General features: G+C 40.8%; 1 protein-coding gene across 1 annotated transcript in view; it reads left to right on the top strand.

Annotated features, from left to right (window-relative positions):
* The first annotated feature begins 13,995 nt into the window (after positions 1-13,995).
* Positions 13,996-16,917, top strand: part of LOC109927539 (protein tyrosine phosphatase non-receptor type 14) — a 241,753-nt gene continuing 238,831 nt past the window's right edge. The window contains exon 1 of the mRNA XM_048601325.1: positions 13,996-14,821. The gene's annotated coding sequence lies outside the window, so the exon portion shown is untranslated. The remainder of the gene's footprint in view (positions 14,822-16,917) is intronic.

The raw sequence follows: 16,917 nt of genomic DNA, 5'->3' as shown, positions 1-16,917 counted from the left end.
ATGGACACAGTGTGTTCTATACTAGCCTTTGTAGGGAGCAGATATATCCTGTCCAACTCCCAAGTGTCTTTAGTAATTATGCTTGGCTATCATTGTAAAATTGTTATTTGTTGCTATTAGACAATAAACTATGTTGTTAACCAAGACAAGTACCTCTTCTGTTTAGATTCACCAGTGGTCTGTCCTCTGAAACAATATAGACAAAGGAGGATTGGCGGCAGTGAACTATCACAGTCATACAACATGGAAAAAGACCTTTTGGTCCAACTCATCCAAGCTGATCAAGTTTTCAAAACTAAATTAGTTCCATTTCCCTGGACTTGGCCCCCTTCTAAACCTACCTGATTCATATATCTATCCAAATGTCTCTTAAATGTCGTAATTGTACCCGCATCTACCACTTCCTCAGCTAGTTCATTCCACATTCAAACCACTCTCTGTGTGAAAAGGTTACCCCTCAGGTCCCTTTAAAATTGTGCCCTCTAGTTTTGAACTCCCCTACCCTAAGGAAAATACTTTTGCTATTCACCTTATCTATGCCCTTCATGATTTTATAAATCTCCATAAAGTCACTTTTCAACCTCCTATGTTCCAGTGAAAATTGTCCCAGCTTATCCAGCCCCTCCTTATAATTCAAACTTTCCAATCCTGGAAACATCCCTGTAAATCTTTTCCACACCCTGCTCTGTAAGTTCCACTGAAGACAGAGGAAATAAAGCCAAGGGCATTATTAGCCAAAGGATGAATTCATGAAAGGAAATGAAAGCTGCTGATTGAACTTTCAAGAAGCATGAAGAAAACTTGCAAATGACATAAAGTCTGAAGTAAATTGTGTGATTTTGTTTTGAATCAGCTTGCATGCGTCATCTGTCCTTGTACTAACTACTCCATTTAATTTGTGCTGCAAGGCTTACCCTTGTATTTATTTTGGAAATAAGAATGGTTGATTGAAGTGGTAATTAATGATCACAGACTCTACTCTGTGGCATTGGGCACTCATGGTTCAAAAATGTTCAAATAACCATTAGGTTTGAAATTGTACATAAAGGCCTGTTGTTTGATTATAAACTATTACAATCAACATAACTCAACGCTCAACAATCCTAATTTTCTGACAATTGATGTTTTTGTTCTTTTAAAATGATTTAGCAAGTCACTTAACTAGTGACTACTTATATTTGCAAAGCAGGCCAAAAGTCACAATGGAAATTAATAAACTGCCTAGCAGCATTTTATCATTTTTCAGTCAAACCCTAATCACACAACTCATTTTGTCCCTTTCTCCATTACATCCCATTGTGTTTAAATACATTTAAATCTTAATTAGGTATTGTTATTGTCATTCCTCAAGAATCTGACAATAAAAGCAGTGAGACATAACAGGAAGCTGTCACAATATTACCATAATTACCACAACAGATTATTCAATCAGATCAAAACATGCCACTTGTTTTGCTGATAACTTCAAAGAATAGAAGAGAATAAAAATGCATTGTCATACGTACTTTTACATGAAAAATACAGTGAAAGGTTTTATAAGTCACCCTACCATGGCACCTACATCATTGACAGAAGTCATACATAATGATATTTTTAATATTTTTAATTAAAAATGTAAAATTAAAACAAAGTTCATCATAGTTTACTTAATGGCTCCTGGGCTCACAGAAAGCTGATTAAGGAACGATGGAGTACCCTGAAGATGCAGCCAGGATGACGGCGCCATGCCAGGCTGCTCAAAAACTGGGTCGGAGCCCCCACCAAAGAAGACCACCATTCCAGGCTGAGACTGCCACTGCTGGATGAGACCACCTACCGGGCTGCTGGAATATCTGGATGCCAAAGACAAAGAAGACCACCACGCCAGGCTGAAACCGCCATTCTCCTCCTTCAGGCACATGGGCCTATCTGTGGACCTGGACCCTTGGTCTAGCCTGCAAGTCCTGGCTAGGGGAGTCAGCCGAAGACCTGTTCCTCGCTCGTTTGGAGATCCTGGGCTGGGATGGAGCCGTGTCCGGCTTGTCCTGGCATTAAGAAGAATTAAGAAAAAAAACAAAGAAAAAGAGCAAATGTGAAAAGAAGGAGAAAAAGAGAAAGAAAGCCGAAGGGAGCGGACAAGCCCTGGGGTCAGTCCCTGTATTCCGCTGCCACCTTGACCTATTACAAAGGCATTAAATGGTGTGGAATCTTAATGCAACTATAAAAAAGTCAAAAGGGCATTGCTAACCAAAACTATGTACCAAGATTATTGCCCTTATCATGGTGTATTATGGCTTTTGATTCATGATAGTGAAAAGAAACTCGAGTCCCACATGATGATGGTGTTTCTGAATAAGTTTTAGTCTTTATCACTTAGTGCATATACGTACTTATAAATTTTTAACAATAACATTATCACAGTTGTAATGCCCTATATTACCACATTTTTTTCTAAAACAATCCTGTTATAAGCAGGAATTATTTTATAATTTTATAAAGATGCATTTACTTGGGACAAAATATTATTCTTTTTACATATTGGCGAAATATTCTGACAGAATCAAAGAGCTGAAAAATATCATTATTTCTATATTTAACAGTATATACAGAGTTAGTATCCTTTTCCTATCTGTCTGTAATTTGTTCAGAATTTTGAGACATTTAATTGTTTAATAAAATTGTGTGGTAAACTTCAGGAAGTTACTTTGTGAAAGGGATTGTGACAATTGTTATGGTCAATATGAAGAACATCCAAATGAAGGGATTACCAACAAGATTTCACATTTTGTGACTTTAGTTATTACCATTTCACATTTTCTACTTGGGTAAAATCATAACTTACACATGGGACAGCAGATACAGCAAACACTATCCTATGGCATTAGCTGGCAGTCCACCTCACTTATTCATTCCACAAACAGTTTCAGTCACACAGTCCTTCCAAACTGAATTCTGGTCTCTTTCTTTCAAGGACTTAACCAATTTGCCACAGGCAACACACAGTTTTTCTGTTTTCTCTTTGTCTCTCTAGTCTAGTCTATGTACAATAAACCATCAGGCTTCTGCAGTAACCCCCATTTCTGATGAAGGGTCTAGGCCCGAAACGTCAGCCTTTCTGCTCCTATGATGCTGCTTAGCCTGCTGTGTTCATCCAGCTCTGCACCTTGTTGTCTAGGCTTCTGCAGTACCTTGTTTTATGGCTGAGAATTAAGTCGATGGATAGTGACTTCTCCTGAAAATTCGAGGAACAGGAAAGTTGACAGTCCTGATGAAGGGTCCCGACCTGAAATGTCCTGTTCCTCTGTTGGTGCCCGACCTGCTGTGTTCCTCCAGCTCCACACTATATTGACTCTGACTTCCAGCATCTGCAGTTCTTGCTATCTCCTGAAAATTATATGGGCAGCCCCAAAATTCCATGGACTTTGATTCTGGTACATACTTCAGAATTGTACCTTCCAACATCTATTGACTCTAAACTTGCTGGAGAATGCAGTCAAGAAGAAAGTACCCAATTATCTTGGGCCTACTGTCACGCATGCTACACCAGGTACATCTTAAGCATCTGTCTGTACTAAACAATTGTGAAATCTGTTTTGGTGATAGGTCCAATGTGAGTGACTGGTGCCCCTAGAAATATTCAAAATAGGGTCCAAGCCAGTGCTTCTGTGGATTGATGACCTATACTGATCCCTGATTATGCCAGCAGGAAGATTATACATTCCTGCTCCTCTGATGCTGCTTGGCCTGCTGTGTTCATCCAACTCTACACCTTGTTATCTCAGATTCTCCAGCATCTGCAGTTCCTACTATCTCAGGAAGATTATACACTTTATTTAGGATGGGCAGGGTGGAAATGTTTTCAATTCCTGAAGATTGATTGTATGTCAAACCTATGGCATTAGGTTTATGGGGACATGAAGTATCTAAAAATAAAATCAATGTAGTACCAGAATTTATTTGCATTCTATATTGAAGGTTTCTTTACATTTCAGTAAATGTCATGATATGACTCATTTACTATGCCTGTGATCTGTAATTGTTTAAAATTTATCATTTATGCCTATGTATCTACCTCTGTTCAATTTGTGTAAAAATGAGTCTCTTTTCAGTGGTTACCTGGGTCCTACAAGTGATTGAATAAAATGTAAATTTAAAATAATATACAAGACGTATTTTTGTGTGCTATTAAATGCTGTCAAGTGTACAACTAGCAAAAAAACGTCAAGAATATAGAAAAAGAATATAAAAGAATAAAAAGGTTGAATTTCTGAGAGTTTTACTGATTGTCCACTATAACTGTGATGGAGTAACTTTTCACCGGGATTTACTCAGGGCCTTTGCAGATCCTTCAGTAAATGTATTTATCTGAAAATTCTTATGGAAATTCACACTACTTACATCAGTAACTACAGTGAATCCTTTCTTCAAGAGAAGTTTGTAAGTCACCCAATCACAACCTGTCCTAATCACTCTGAAACATCTCACCCTCCACCCCGCTTTGTGTTGTCTGCAAGCTTAGAGATATTTATTTCCTTCATCTTAATCACTAATATCTATTATGACTACCTGGGGTCCAAGCACTGATACCTGCAGTATCCCATGAGACACTGCCTGTCACTCAGAAAAAAGATCTGTTTTTTCCTGTCAGCCAACCAGTTCTCTATGTCTGCCAAACATGTTAATACACTTTAATTTTACATGCTGATCTCTTATGTGGGACTTTGTCAAAAGACTTTTGAAAGTACAAGCCACCACATCCACTGGTTCCCCCTTACCAACTCTACTGCTAACATCTTCAGAAAATTTCAGCAGATCTTCAAGCAGGATTTCCCTTTCATAACTCCATGCTAACTCTCTCTGATCCTGTCACTGTTTCCCAAGAGGTCTATTAAATCTTTGATATTGGACTCTAGCATTTCTTGACAACTGGTGTCAGGCTAGAATTCCCTGTTTTCTCCCTACCTCCTTCATAAATAGTAGGGTTACAGTAACAGTCCTTCAATCCATGGGAACTATTCCAGACTTTATGGAATCATGAAGGATGCATCCACTATTCTAAGACCACTTCCTTGAGTACTCTGAGACATAGATTATCAGGCCCTGGGGATTTGCCAGCCTTTAATCCCATCAATTTAGATTAGGAAAGATTGAGTTACAAGTGGACCTGGATGTCCTTGTACACAGGTCTTTGAAAGCAAGCATGCGGATGCCCCAAGCTATTAGGTAGGCATATAGCATGTTGACCTTCATTGCAAGTTTAATATTTGAGCAAGGAAGTCTTACTGTAGCTGTAAAGAGCCTTGGTGAGACAACACCTGGAGTACTGGTTGCAAATTTGATCCCCTTACCTAAGAACGTTGCCAATTTCCATAGAGGGAGTGCAGCATAGGTTCACTAGACTGATTCCTGGGGTAGCATATTTGTTGTGTGGAGAAAGTTTGGGACAACTGAGCTTGTATTCACTGAAGTTTAGAAGAATGAGAGGGAATCTCATTGAAACATATACAATTCTAACAGGTCAGAGGATCTCCTTGTGGGTCTGCTCCTGGGCCTGGCCAAGCTAGCCATTAACAGGTCCAGGCAGCAGGCTGTGGGAGGGGGTCATTATAGTCAATAGCCTGCCCCTCTTGCACAGCTATGTTCGGGCCCGGGTGTCCCTGGAGAAGGAGCACATGGTGTCTACCAAATTCTTGATGTCTTAATGGAGAGCTGGACACTGCGGGGGTGGAGTGCTTTATTTCCCCCTCCAACTCTATTTTGATTTGATCTCTACCCTTCCCTTCACCTTTTCATTCACTTTAGGCATTGCGCCTGCCAGGACTCCACTTGTTACTGCTTCTTTGGTCGCATGGGTTTTTTCCTGGTGATGGAATATTAATAAAATTATTTATACACCTAGTGTTTTTACTGTATCTCGCATCTACATGCACAAAATAAACTTCTGACAGGGATGGACAGACTCGATACAGGAATAATGTTTCTCCTGGACCCACCAGCCTGAACATTTGATCACAGTCTCAGCATATATGACAGGCCATTTAGAACTGAGCTGAGGAAAAAGTTCTTCACTTAGAGAGTGGTAAACCTGTGGAATTCTCCACCACAGAAGGTTGTGGAGGTGAGGTTAATGAATACATTTAAGAGCAAAATAAATATAGTTCTGGAAGCTGCAGGTTTCAAGGATTAGGGGAGAATGCATAAGTATGGCACTGAGATAGAGGATCAGCTATGATCATGTTGAATGGTGGAGCAGGCTCTATGAGCTGAAATGGCCTACTCCTGCTCTTATTTTCTTTGTTTGTATTTGCTGTTTGGGGATTTCACTATACAAAAAATTGGCTCTCATGTTTGCTTACATAACAATGAGTAAATAAAAAGTAATTTGTTTATTATGAAATGCTTTGGACATCACAATGATTTGATAAGGATGATATAAACATAAATTATTTTGTTTTTTACTCATTTTTACTTTGCTATTTCATATACTATGGGCCCTGGCTGGTAGCCACCGTTCACTTAGTACAACTGTCCCAAATTGAGCGCTATGTACAGTTGGAGTGAATTGTCAAAGTAGATTCAGAAAAAGCTGTGGAATAATTTAAAGACAATCATAGAATCAGACAGAATTGGACAGGCCCTTTGGCCCACTGAGTCTGTACCACCAAAAATAACTAAATCTACACTTGCCAGTTCCCATAGTTTAAAGGGCTGTTAATGTAACTCCTCTATTTATGAAGGAGGTGGGGAGAAAACAGGGAATTCTAGCCTGACATCAATAGTCAGGAAATGCTACAGTCCAATATCAAAGATTTAATAGCAGAGTTCTTGGGAAATCTACACTTGTCTACACAGAAGGGGCTGCTGAGAAGAATTCTGGGAGGAATTGTCTCAGTCACTGACCAGGAGCAAATGAAAGGAAGGCAGGCTAAAGCGGAGTGGCCATTTTTGGAGCAGCCATTTTGAGAAGGGCTACTCTGTGGTGGAAGTGCTGCTGGAGGTTTAAGTGTAGGCTTAAAATGAATAACGGGCTTTGGTGAGGAGGGCGAGCAGCTGTGAGGTAAGGCAGTCAGAGGAGGAGTAAACTACTACATCTGCTGAAGACATGAGGGTAAAGGAGAAATAGAAGGAAGTTTCACCGTGAAGTCACAGGCAGCAGGTAAGTGGGTGGCTGATGGCTGGTTAGTAGTTTCTCTTCTTTCTTATTTTCTCTTCACTTTGCTACTGTTGTTGATATAAGGGTTAAGTCATTGCAGGAGATCTCAGACCCATGTCATGCTCATCCTGTGCAATGTGGGAACTCAGGGACTCTTACAATGTCCCCGACTCCTCCATGTGCAGGAGGTGTGTCTTGCTGCAGCTCCTGTCTGACAGTTTGACAGCTCTGGAGCTGCAGCCGGATTCACTTTGGAGCATTGGCGAGGCTGAGATTCCTGGCACCGTGGCTGGCAATGGTGCACAAGAAGGCAGGGAAAAGACTGGCAGAGATATAGTGATAGGGGATTCAATTGTAAGGGGAATATATGGGCATTTCTGCACCCGCAAACAAGAGTCCAGGATGATATGTTGCCTCCCCGGTGCAAGGGTCAAGGATGTCTCGGAAAGGCTGCAGGACATTCTGGAGGTGGAGGTGAACAACCAGTGGTCATGGTGCATACAGGCACCAATGATATAGGCAAAAAAATGGGTTGAGGTCCTACAAGCTGAATTTAGGGAGTTAGGAGTTAAACTAAAAAGTAGGACCTCAAAGGTACTAATCTTGGGATTGCTACCTGTGCCCTGTGCTTGTCAGAGTATGAATGGCAGGATAGCTAAGATGAATATATGGCTTGAAGGATGGTGCAAGAGGGAGGGATTCAATTTTCTGAGACATTGGAGTTCTGGGGTAGGTGGGACCAATACAAACCAGACAGTGTGCACCTGGGCAGGGCTGGAACCAATGTCCTAGACAGGGTGTTTGCTAGTGTTGTTGGGGTGGGTTTAAACTAATATGGCAAGGGATGGGAACCAATGCAGGAAGTCGGAGGGAAGTAAAGTGGTGACAGAAACAAAAGACAATAAGGGGAAAAGTGAAAGTGGATGGCAGAGAAGCTAAAGACAAAAATCAAAAAGGGCCACATTTCACAATGATTCTAAAAGGGCGATAAATGTCAAAAAAAATGAGCCTGAAGGCCCTGTGTCTCAATGCGAGGAGCATTTGTAATAAAGTTGATGAATTAACTGCACAAACAGTTATGAATGGATATGATGTAATTGGAATCACAGAGACCTGGCTCCAGGGTGACCAAGGATAGGAACTCAACATCCAGCGTTATTCAATCTCCAGTAAAGATAAATGGAAAGAAAAGGGAGGTGGGGTCGGGTTGCTGGTTAAGGAGTGGATTAACACAATAGTAAGGAAGGACATTAACCTGGATGATGTGGAATCAGTAAGGGTGGAGCTGCGGAACACCAAAGGAATAAAGATTTTAGTGGGAGTTGTGTACAGGCCACCAAACAGTAGTTGTGATGTTGGGGACTGTATCAAACCGGAAATTCGAGAAGAATGCTGTAAGGGTACAGCAGTTATTATGGGTGCTTCAATCTACATATAGATTAGACCAACCAAACTGATAGTAACGTGATGGAGGAGGATTTCCTAGAATGTATAACCAATATGTAAAGGAACCAACGAGGGATCAAGCCATCCTAGACTGGGTATTGTGTAATGAGAGAGGATTAATTAGCAACATTGTGGTACGAGATCCTTTCGGGAAGATTAACCATAATATGGTAGAATTCTTCATTAATATGGAGAGTGACACAGTTAAATCTGAGACTAAGGTCCTGAACTTAAAGAAAGCTAACTTTGATGGTATGAGGCATGTATTGGCTAGGATAAACTGGCCAAGGATACTTAGGGGATTGATGGTGGATAGGCAATGGCAGACATTTAAAGAACACATGGATGAACTTCAACAATTCTACATCTATGTCTGGTGTTTAGAGTAAAACAGGAAGATGGCTCAACCATGGCAAACAAGGGAAATCAGGGACAGTGTTAAAGCCAAAGAGGAAGCATATAAATTGGCCAGAAAAAGCAGCAAACCTGAGGGCTGGGAGAAATTTAAATTCAGTAGAGGAGGACAAAAGGTTTAATTTAGAAGGGGAAAATAGAATATGAAAGTAAGCTTGTGGAAAACATAAACACTGACTGCAAAAGCTTCTATAGATATGTAAAGAGAAAAAGACTGGTGAAGACAAATGTAGGTCCCTTGAATTTAGAATCAGGTAAATTCAAAGTGTAAAACAAGCCAGTTGAACAAATGCTTTGGATATGCCTTCACTAAGGAGGGCAAAATAACATTCCAGAAATGCTAGGGGGCAAGAGGTCAAGCATGAAGGAGGACCTGAAGGAAATCCTTATTAGTCAGGAAACAATATCGAGGAAATTGATGGGATTAAAACATGATAAGTCCCCAGGGCCTGATGCTCTGCGTCCCGGAGTACTTAATGAAGTGGCCCTAGAAATAGCAGATGCATTGGTGATCATTTTCCACCATTTTGTAGACTCTGGAAGAGTTCCAATGGACTGGAAGGTAGCTAAAGTAACCCCACTCTTTAAAAAAGGAAGGAGAGAGAAAATAGGGAATTATAGGCTGATTAGCCTGAAATCGGTGGTGGGCAAAATGCCGGAGTCAATCATTAAAGATGTAATAACTGAGCGTTTGGGAAGCAGTGACAGAATTGGTTCTAGTCAGCATGGATTCACTAAAGGAAAATCATGCTTGATAAATCTTCTGGAATTTTTTTGAGGATGTGACCAGTAGAGTGAACAAGGGTGAATGAGTAAATGTTGTGTATCTGGACTTTCAAAAGGTTTTTGACAAGCTTCCACACTAGAGATTAGTAAGGAAAATTAAACCTCAAGGTATCGGAAGTAATGTATTGACATGGATAGAGAACTGGTTGGCAGACAGGAAGCAGAGAGTTGGAATAAATGAGTCCTTTTCAGAGTGACAGGCAGTGATGAGTGGGGTGCCGTACGGTTCAGTGCTGGGACCGCGGATGTTCACAATATACATTAATGATTTGGATGAAGGAATTGAATGTAATATCTCCAAACTTGCAGATGACACTAAGCTGGGTGGCAGTGTGTGCTGTGAGGAGGATGCTAAGAGGCTGCAGGGTGACTTGTACTGACTGGCTGAGTGGGAAAATACTTGTCAAATGCAATATAATGTGGATAAATGTGAGGTTATCCACCTCAGTGGCAAAAACAGGAAGGCAGATTATTATCTAAATGGTGGTAGTTTAGGAAAAGGTAAGGTGCAACGAGACCTGGCTGTCATGGTGGAACAGTTGCTGAAGGCTGGCACGCAGGTGCAGCAGGCAGTGAGAAAGCTAATGGCATGCCAGCCTTCATAGTGACGGGATTTGAGTATCAGAGTCGGGACGTCTTGCTGCAGTTATACAGGGCCTTGGTGAGGCCACAAATTGAGTATTGCGTGCAGTTTTGGCCTCATAGTCTGAGGAAGGACATTCTTGTTACTGAGAGAGTCCAGCGAAGGTTCACCAGACTGATTCCCGGGATGGCAGGATTGACATATGAAGAAAGACTGGATTGACTGGGCTTGAATTCACTGGAATTTAGAAGCATGAGGGGGCAATCTCATAGAAACATAAAATCCTGATGGGACTGGACAGGTTCGATGCAGGAATAATGTTCTCGATGTTGGGGAAGTCCATAACTAGGGGTCCCAGTCTATGAATAAGGGGTAAACCATTCAGGACTGAGATGAGGAAGAACTTCTCACTCAGAATTGTGAACCTGTGGAATTCTCTCCCATAGGAAGGTGTTGGGGCCAGTTTGTTAGATATATTCAAAAGGGAGCTGGAGGTGGCCATTGTGGCTAAAGGGATCAGCGGGTATGGGGACACGGCAGGAATGGGATACTGAGACTGCATGATCAGCCATGATCATATTAAATGGAGGTGCCGGCTCGAACGGCCGAAAGGCCTACTCCTGCGCCTATTTTCTATGTTGTCCCACTTTCCACCACTAGGCCCACAGCCTTGAATGTTATGACATGAGAAGTGCTTGTCCAAGTTTGTTTTAAAGGTTGTGAGGTTACTACCCTCCGAGGCAGTGCGATGCAGACCCCTACCATCCTCTGGGTGAAAGTTTCTTTCTTCAAGTCTCCTATAAACTTCCTGCCTTTCTCCTTAAAAATGTTCCCCCTTATTATTGACCCTTCCTAGGGGAACAGCTACTTTCTATTCACTGCGTCCATGCCCCTCATCATTATATACACCTCTATCAGGGTCCCCCCTCAACCTTCTCTACTCCAAAGAAAATAAGCCAACTTATGTAGCCTCTCTTTGTAGCTCCATTCCACGTAACATCCTGGTGAATCTCCTCTGCACCTCCAGCAGTGCAATCAATTCCTTCCTATAGGGTGCTGACCAGAACTGCACACAGTACTCCAGTTGTGGCCTAACCGAAATCCTGTACAGCTCGAACATAAACCCATGCTCTTAGAATCTATGTCTTGACTTATCACAGATCATATTTATCCCTACAGTATGGAAACAGGCCCTTCGGCCCAACAAGTCCACACTGAACTTTAGAGCATCCAACCCAGACCCATCCCCCTATAACCCACCTAACCTACACATCCCTGAACACTGCGGGCAACCCAGCATGGCCAATCCACCTAGCCTGCACATCTTTGGACTGTCAGAGGAAACTGGAGCACCTGGAGGAAACCCACGCAGACACTGGGAGAATGTGCAAACTTCACACAGGCAGTCGCCTGAGGCTGGAATCGAACCTTGGTCCCTGGCGCTGTGAGGCAGCAGTGCTAACCACTGAGGCACTGTGCTGCCCCAATAAAGGCAAATGTCCTTATTGCCTTCTTAATTACCCTATTAACCTGCTCTGCCACCTTCAAGGATCTGTGCTCAAGCACCCCAAGATCCCTCTGTTTCTTATGAGTTTCCTGCAGTTCTTTGTGTATGCCCTTGTCTTGTCACTTATTTTAAAGTGCAACACCACACACAAATCAGGGTTAAATTCTATCTGCCACTGATCTGACTAAACTGTCTATATCCTCCCAAAACTCAAGACCTTCTACCTCGTTGTCAACCACCTGGTCAATTTTTACATAATCTGCAAACTTACTTATCATCTCCTCCGACATTTTCATTTACATCATTTACATATATATAATCACAAATCAAGAAGGGACCCAGCCCTAATCCCTTGGTACATCACTAGACACTGGCCTCCAGTCACATAAACAGCCTTCTACCAACACCCTCTCTCTCCTGACACTTAAGCCAGTTTTGGAACTAACTTGCTAAGTTACCCTGGATCCCAGATGCTTTTACCTTCTTTATCAGTCTCCCATGTGGAACCTTGTTGAAAATCTTAACTGGAATCTATATTAAATGTTATCAACAGCACTACCCTCATTTACATACTTGGTCACCTCATCAAAAAGTTCAACTACATTTGTTCAGCATGACCTCTTCTGACAAAACCATGCTGCCTACCCCTGATCAAACCTTGCTCTCTAACTGGAGATTAATCTTTCTTCTTCAGAATTTTCTCCATAAGTTTCCCTATCGTTGATGTGACACGGGCTCATGCGTACTTCACTGGTCTATTGCTATACTATTCTTGAAAGGTGAATTAGCTGTCTTCCAGTCCTCAGGCACTTCTCCCATGGCCAAAGAGGAAGTAAAAAATTGGGTCAGGGCCCTGTGATTTCCTCCTTCAGAAAATAATTTCAAAGAATGTAAATTCATGTTTATGTAGGTTTTTACCATAAATCCTATACAGCAATGAATATCCACCACTTCTTTATCAAAAGTATTTCCAGCACTTATCTGCCCCTTTTATTGGTGTTGGCATGGGCTCATATAATATCCTAAACTGTTTACCACAACATAGAGAAATAGAGGAGAAATTAAAGAAGACAATTTAAAGCATCAACAAACAATCAAAATTATCAGAACCTTTAAAGGTAGTGTGTAAAGTACGATAGCAAAGACATTGAGAAGAGAATTCCAAAGTGCTGAGGTAACGGTTCTACTATTGTTGATTGAGATGTGGGCAGAAAGTGACAAAGTAAACCAGAGTCAGAAATATGGAATCCTGCACATTGTCCCTACAAAACACTTGGCTGAAGACTCAAATGCCCTTATCCCAATACACAACATATCCCATTCTCCTGTCACACTTGTGGTTAGTGAACAACATTGGTTTCCAACATGGAAAGAGCCCAATTTTAGTTTTCTCACCACTATTTTCAAATACATCCATGGCTTTGCTCCCTTTATTTCCAAAAATTCTTCAAACATATGAGTCTCTGAGGTCTGTATACCTATACATCTCCAATTCTCACTACTTGCACACTCTCAATTTTCATCAGTCATACCTTCAATTAGCTGAGCCCTAACCTCCCAAAAAGTCTTTGTCTTTCCCTTTCTTTAAGATCCCCTCCAATCTTCCACTAGGACAAAGATTTTCTTCAATTGTCTAAATGTATCAATGTACACCTTGGTGCAAAATTTTATGCGATAACACTTTCAATTTAGTGCACTGGGATTACATTGGAGGAGTTATTCAAATTTAAAATGTTTTCAATGTTTCAATTGGAATATTTTTCATCGGAAGCCTTCTGGATAGCTTATCTAAATTGGAACTCAGGAGGATTGTAAAATAGGCATTCAAATAGAATGAGTACTGATGAGATTTAAAGCGTGTAAGTAAGAAAGGTTAAATAATATTGATGGCTTTGTTTTTAGGGCTAAGGCGAGTTGAGTCAAAAAGAGAAGAAATACGTAAGTGTACCTACTTGATCATGGAGTCCTTTGGCCATCTGAAGTCTGGAGCTATATAAATGCAAGCTTAAAGTTGAAGCCTTTAAAGTCCAGCATCACCCACATGGTGTCACTCGTGAGCTGGTCTGAACAAGTAAGTGTCATCGTTCGGCAGTATATCGACATAGCATAACAATCCCACAGCTCGATTAACGAACTATGTGAATTCCCAACGACAGAAAATACATTGCTGTAAGAATTCATTACCTGGTAGGTGTTCAATGCAGTGTACTTTTAATGTACAAAGAGCGCAATGTTGATTCTAATCCGGCCAAGAGGAATAGTACAGCACACTTTGTTAAGAGACCAATCCCCCAACCGATTACCCTAAAATATTGCATGGGCAAAGTAACCAGATCAATTGCACAGCTAAAGTGTTGCAGTACAGCTTTAAATCGACGTTGGCTGGGTGTGTTTTCGGTGTGTGACCATTAAGAAGCAACGACATCTCAGCCCTTCATCAGCTCACATTCCTCACATTCCACATTTCTGATGTCACGAGGCGCAGATCTTTTTTTTCCAAACCCACAAACTGTGACCATGTTATTTAATCGAAAATAGTCTCGGTTGCAAGGGGACGACTAGGAAAAAGAAAGGAGGGAGATTAAAAAAAAACAACTTGGCGATCACAAAGGCTCTCGGACCGCTGGCAGCTGCTGAAGAGTTCAGAATAACAAACAAGAAAGTGGGCAGAAAGAAAGTTTCACCAAACAAAAGTAGTTCTTGAGCGGATGAGGTAGGGCTCTCCGTGTAACTTCAAACACTTCTGGTGAGCAGACGGACCCCGGTCCCGAGGTCCTTTAGACGAGTGGATCCTTTATCCAGAAAAGGATTTTGTGCTAGTCTCTGCTTGTGGAAACTTTTTTTTCCCCCCTCCCCAAACAAGAAAGGAAGAAACACGTTGGAAAGTTTGAAGGGACGCGTGCAGTTTGTGGTTTTAATGGACTGATCAGACACAATAAAGACATGTAAACAGGTAAGGGAACTGGAGATTCCTAAGTCCAAGAGCTTGCCTATTTGATTGACTGTAGAAAGATAGATATACCAGAGAGAGAGAGAAACATAGCCTTTTGATCCAAGATTTCTACTCGTCCTTGAGTGGTTTGTAGGAGTAAGTCAGACATGCCTATTAAAGGGAGGTTTGTCTGCCTTACTCTCCGGCTCAAATGCCAGCATTCCTCGACAGCCCCCTTTTTTTTCCAACCGCCTTGGTGGTGAGGGGAATGTTCAAGCCAAGGTATGACAGCTTTTATTTGGTTAGATTCAACTCTTCATAATACAGTACCTGTAACAGAAATCTATGGCCCGCCCTCCAAGGAGGCTAACTTCAGCCTGTACTTTGTGGCAGTATATTTAAAGAGATCGTCTCGCGTTTCGGTGGTTAGGCTAGCTAATGAAATAATTGTGAAAATGCCATCTCTGCCGAAATACCATACTTAAAAGATGCTTTACTGGAATAAACACTTTGTAAAAGTTTCCAAGCTGTAATGTAAGCTGATAGATGAAGGCGATGACTCTTTGTGCAGGAGACAAGGGTTAATTTCTTTTACTTAATTACAAGGAATTGATCCGCTTGATGAGTTCAGATGATTTCTCAAACCATGAAAGCAAAATTTGAAATAAGAATATGATTTTTAGGTGCATTACCTGAATTTTGATGTTGGATTGTTGCTTAAACTTGTCAAAATATGGCTTTTTGTTCCAAGTTGGCTTCTGCATTGTTACAATTTTGTTTTCTGATAGAAGTACTCTATTGGAAACAAAAGATAGTGTTGACTTTGAGAAATCGGTTCACTTAGTGAATGTATCTTATAATAGAATTTGCAGTTTTACAATTTAATATTAACACTTCCATAAAAAATTGGAATATTTGTATAAAGTTTTGAATGAAGCCTCTAACTATATTTTCATATTTGTTAAATTTTACATGTATTCAATGTGCCTCTTCGAGCAGACTAAAGTTGACAACATTTAGTCACAGCAGTGTAAACAATCTGATCTGAATTCCCATTTTGCAGCATATGACCTATAGGTATGCTGGAGTTCAAATTCAGGGGAAATCTGTGGCGTAAACACCAGACGAAATTAACCTTCCATTAATGTTGTCACATTTTTTTCAAGAAGATCCAGCAGTTTAAGGAATCCTCGACTTGCACTATGGTAATTCTGTTATGAAAAGCAATAGGAATTTTGGACTGAAGCAATAAGATCAGGAATAATGGACAATCTGATTATTGTTTATATATTGGAATTATGTTTGTTACAGAAGCGTGGAGATAACACTATCTTAAAGTAAACCTGTTATGATATCAGGTTATGTTTACCACATTATTGGATGACCTTAGTTTTGACTAATGTTCACTGTTCAAAACCAGAACCCTATATCTTCAGCTCTTCTTGGCTTTCGTGTAAAGTCTAAGGGATCCAAAACATTTGACAGAAATATATTACTGTAAGTTGGCTGCATTACAACGGTGATTACACTGCAAATGTACTTTATTGCTGTAAATCACTGAGATGTCTACTGCGCATGGAAAGCACAATATCATTGCATGTCATTCTTTTTATTTTGAAAATATGAATGTTCAATGTAATCCTTTTTAACCAATTTGAATGTATAAATATTTCCTTATTTTCAGATTTTTATTTAACGTATTTTCACCTAATCTCATGCCTGCAACTGAAATTGTATACAAAGTCAGTTTGTAGCCCATCACTAATACAGCTGCCAGTCGGCATTAGAGACCACCCAGATGTGAGTCCCTAGTCATGCTGTGTCTCTCTGTTACTTTCTCGTTGCTGAGTCAAAATCCCAATGCTCCCTCCTTAACAACACTGTGGGCATACCTACACCATATGGACTGCAGTGGATTAACAAGGCAGCTCACTGCCACCTGCTCGTGGACTATTGATGAGGTAATAAATGCTGGCCTTGCCAGGCTGCATCCTGTGAATGGATATTTTAAAATAAAAGTTGCACTCAGCTACAGTCTCCTTTTGATGGGATTTCAGGGTGATGCTGTGTCTACCTGTTGAGCAGTTGCAAAAAATCCCATGGTACAGTTCAAAGAA

Source organism: Rhincodon typus, chromosome 9 (assembly GCF_021869965.1).
Source record: "Rhincodon typus isolate 14 chromosome 9, sRhiTyp1.1, whole genome shotgun sequence".
Lineage (NCBI taxonomy): Eukaryota > Metazoa > Chordata > Chondrichthyes > Orectolobiformes > Rhincodontidae > Rhincodon > Rhincodon typus.
The sequence above is the reverse complement of the archived record's forward strand: the minus strand, read 5'-3'. Positions and strand labels throughout refer to the sequence as shown.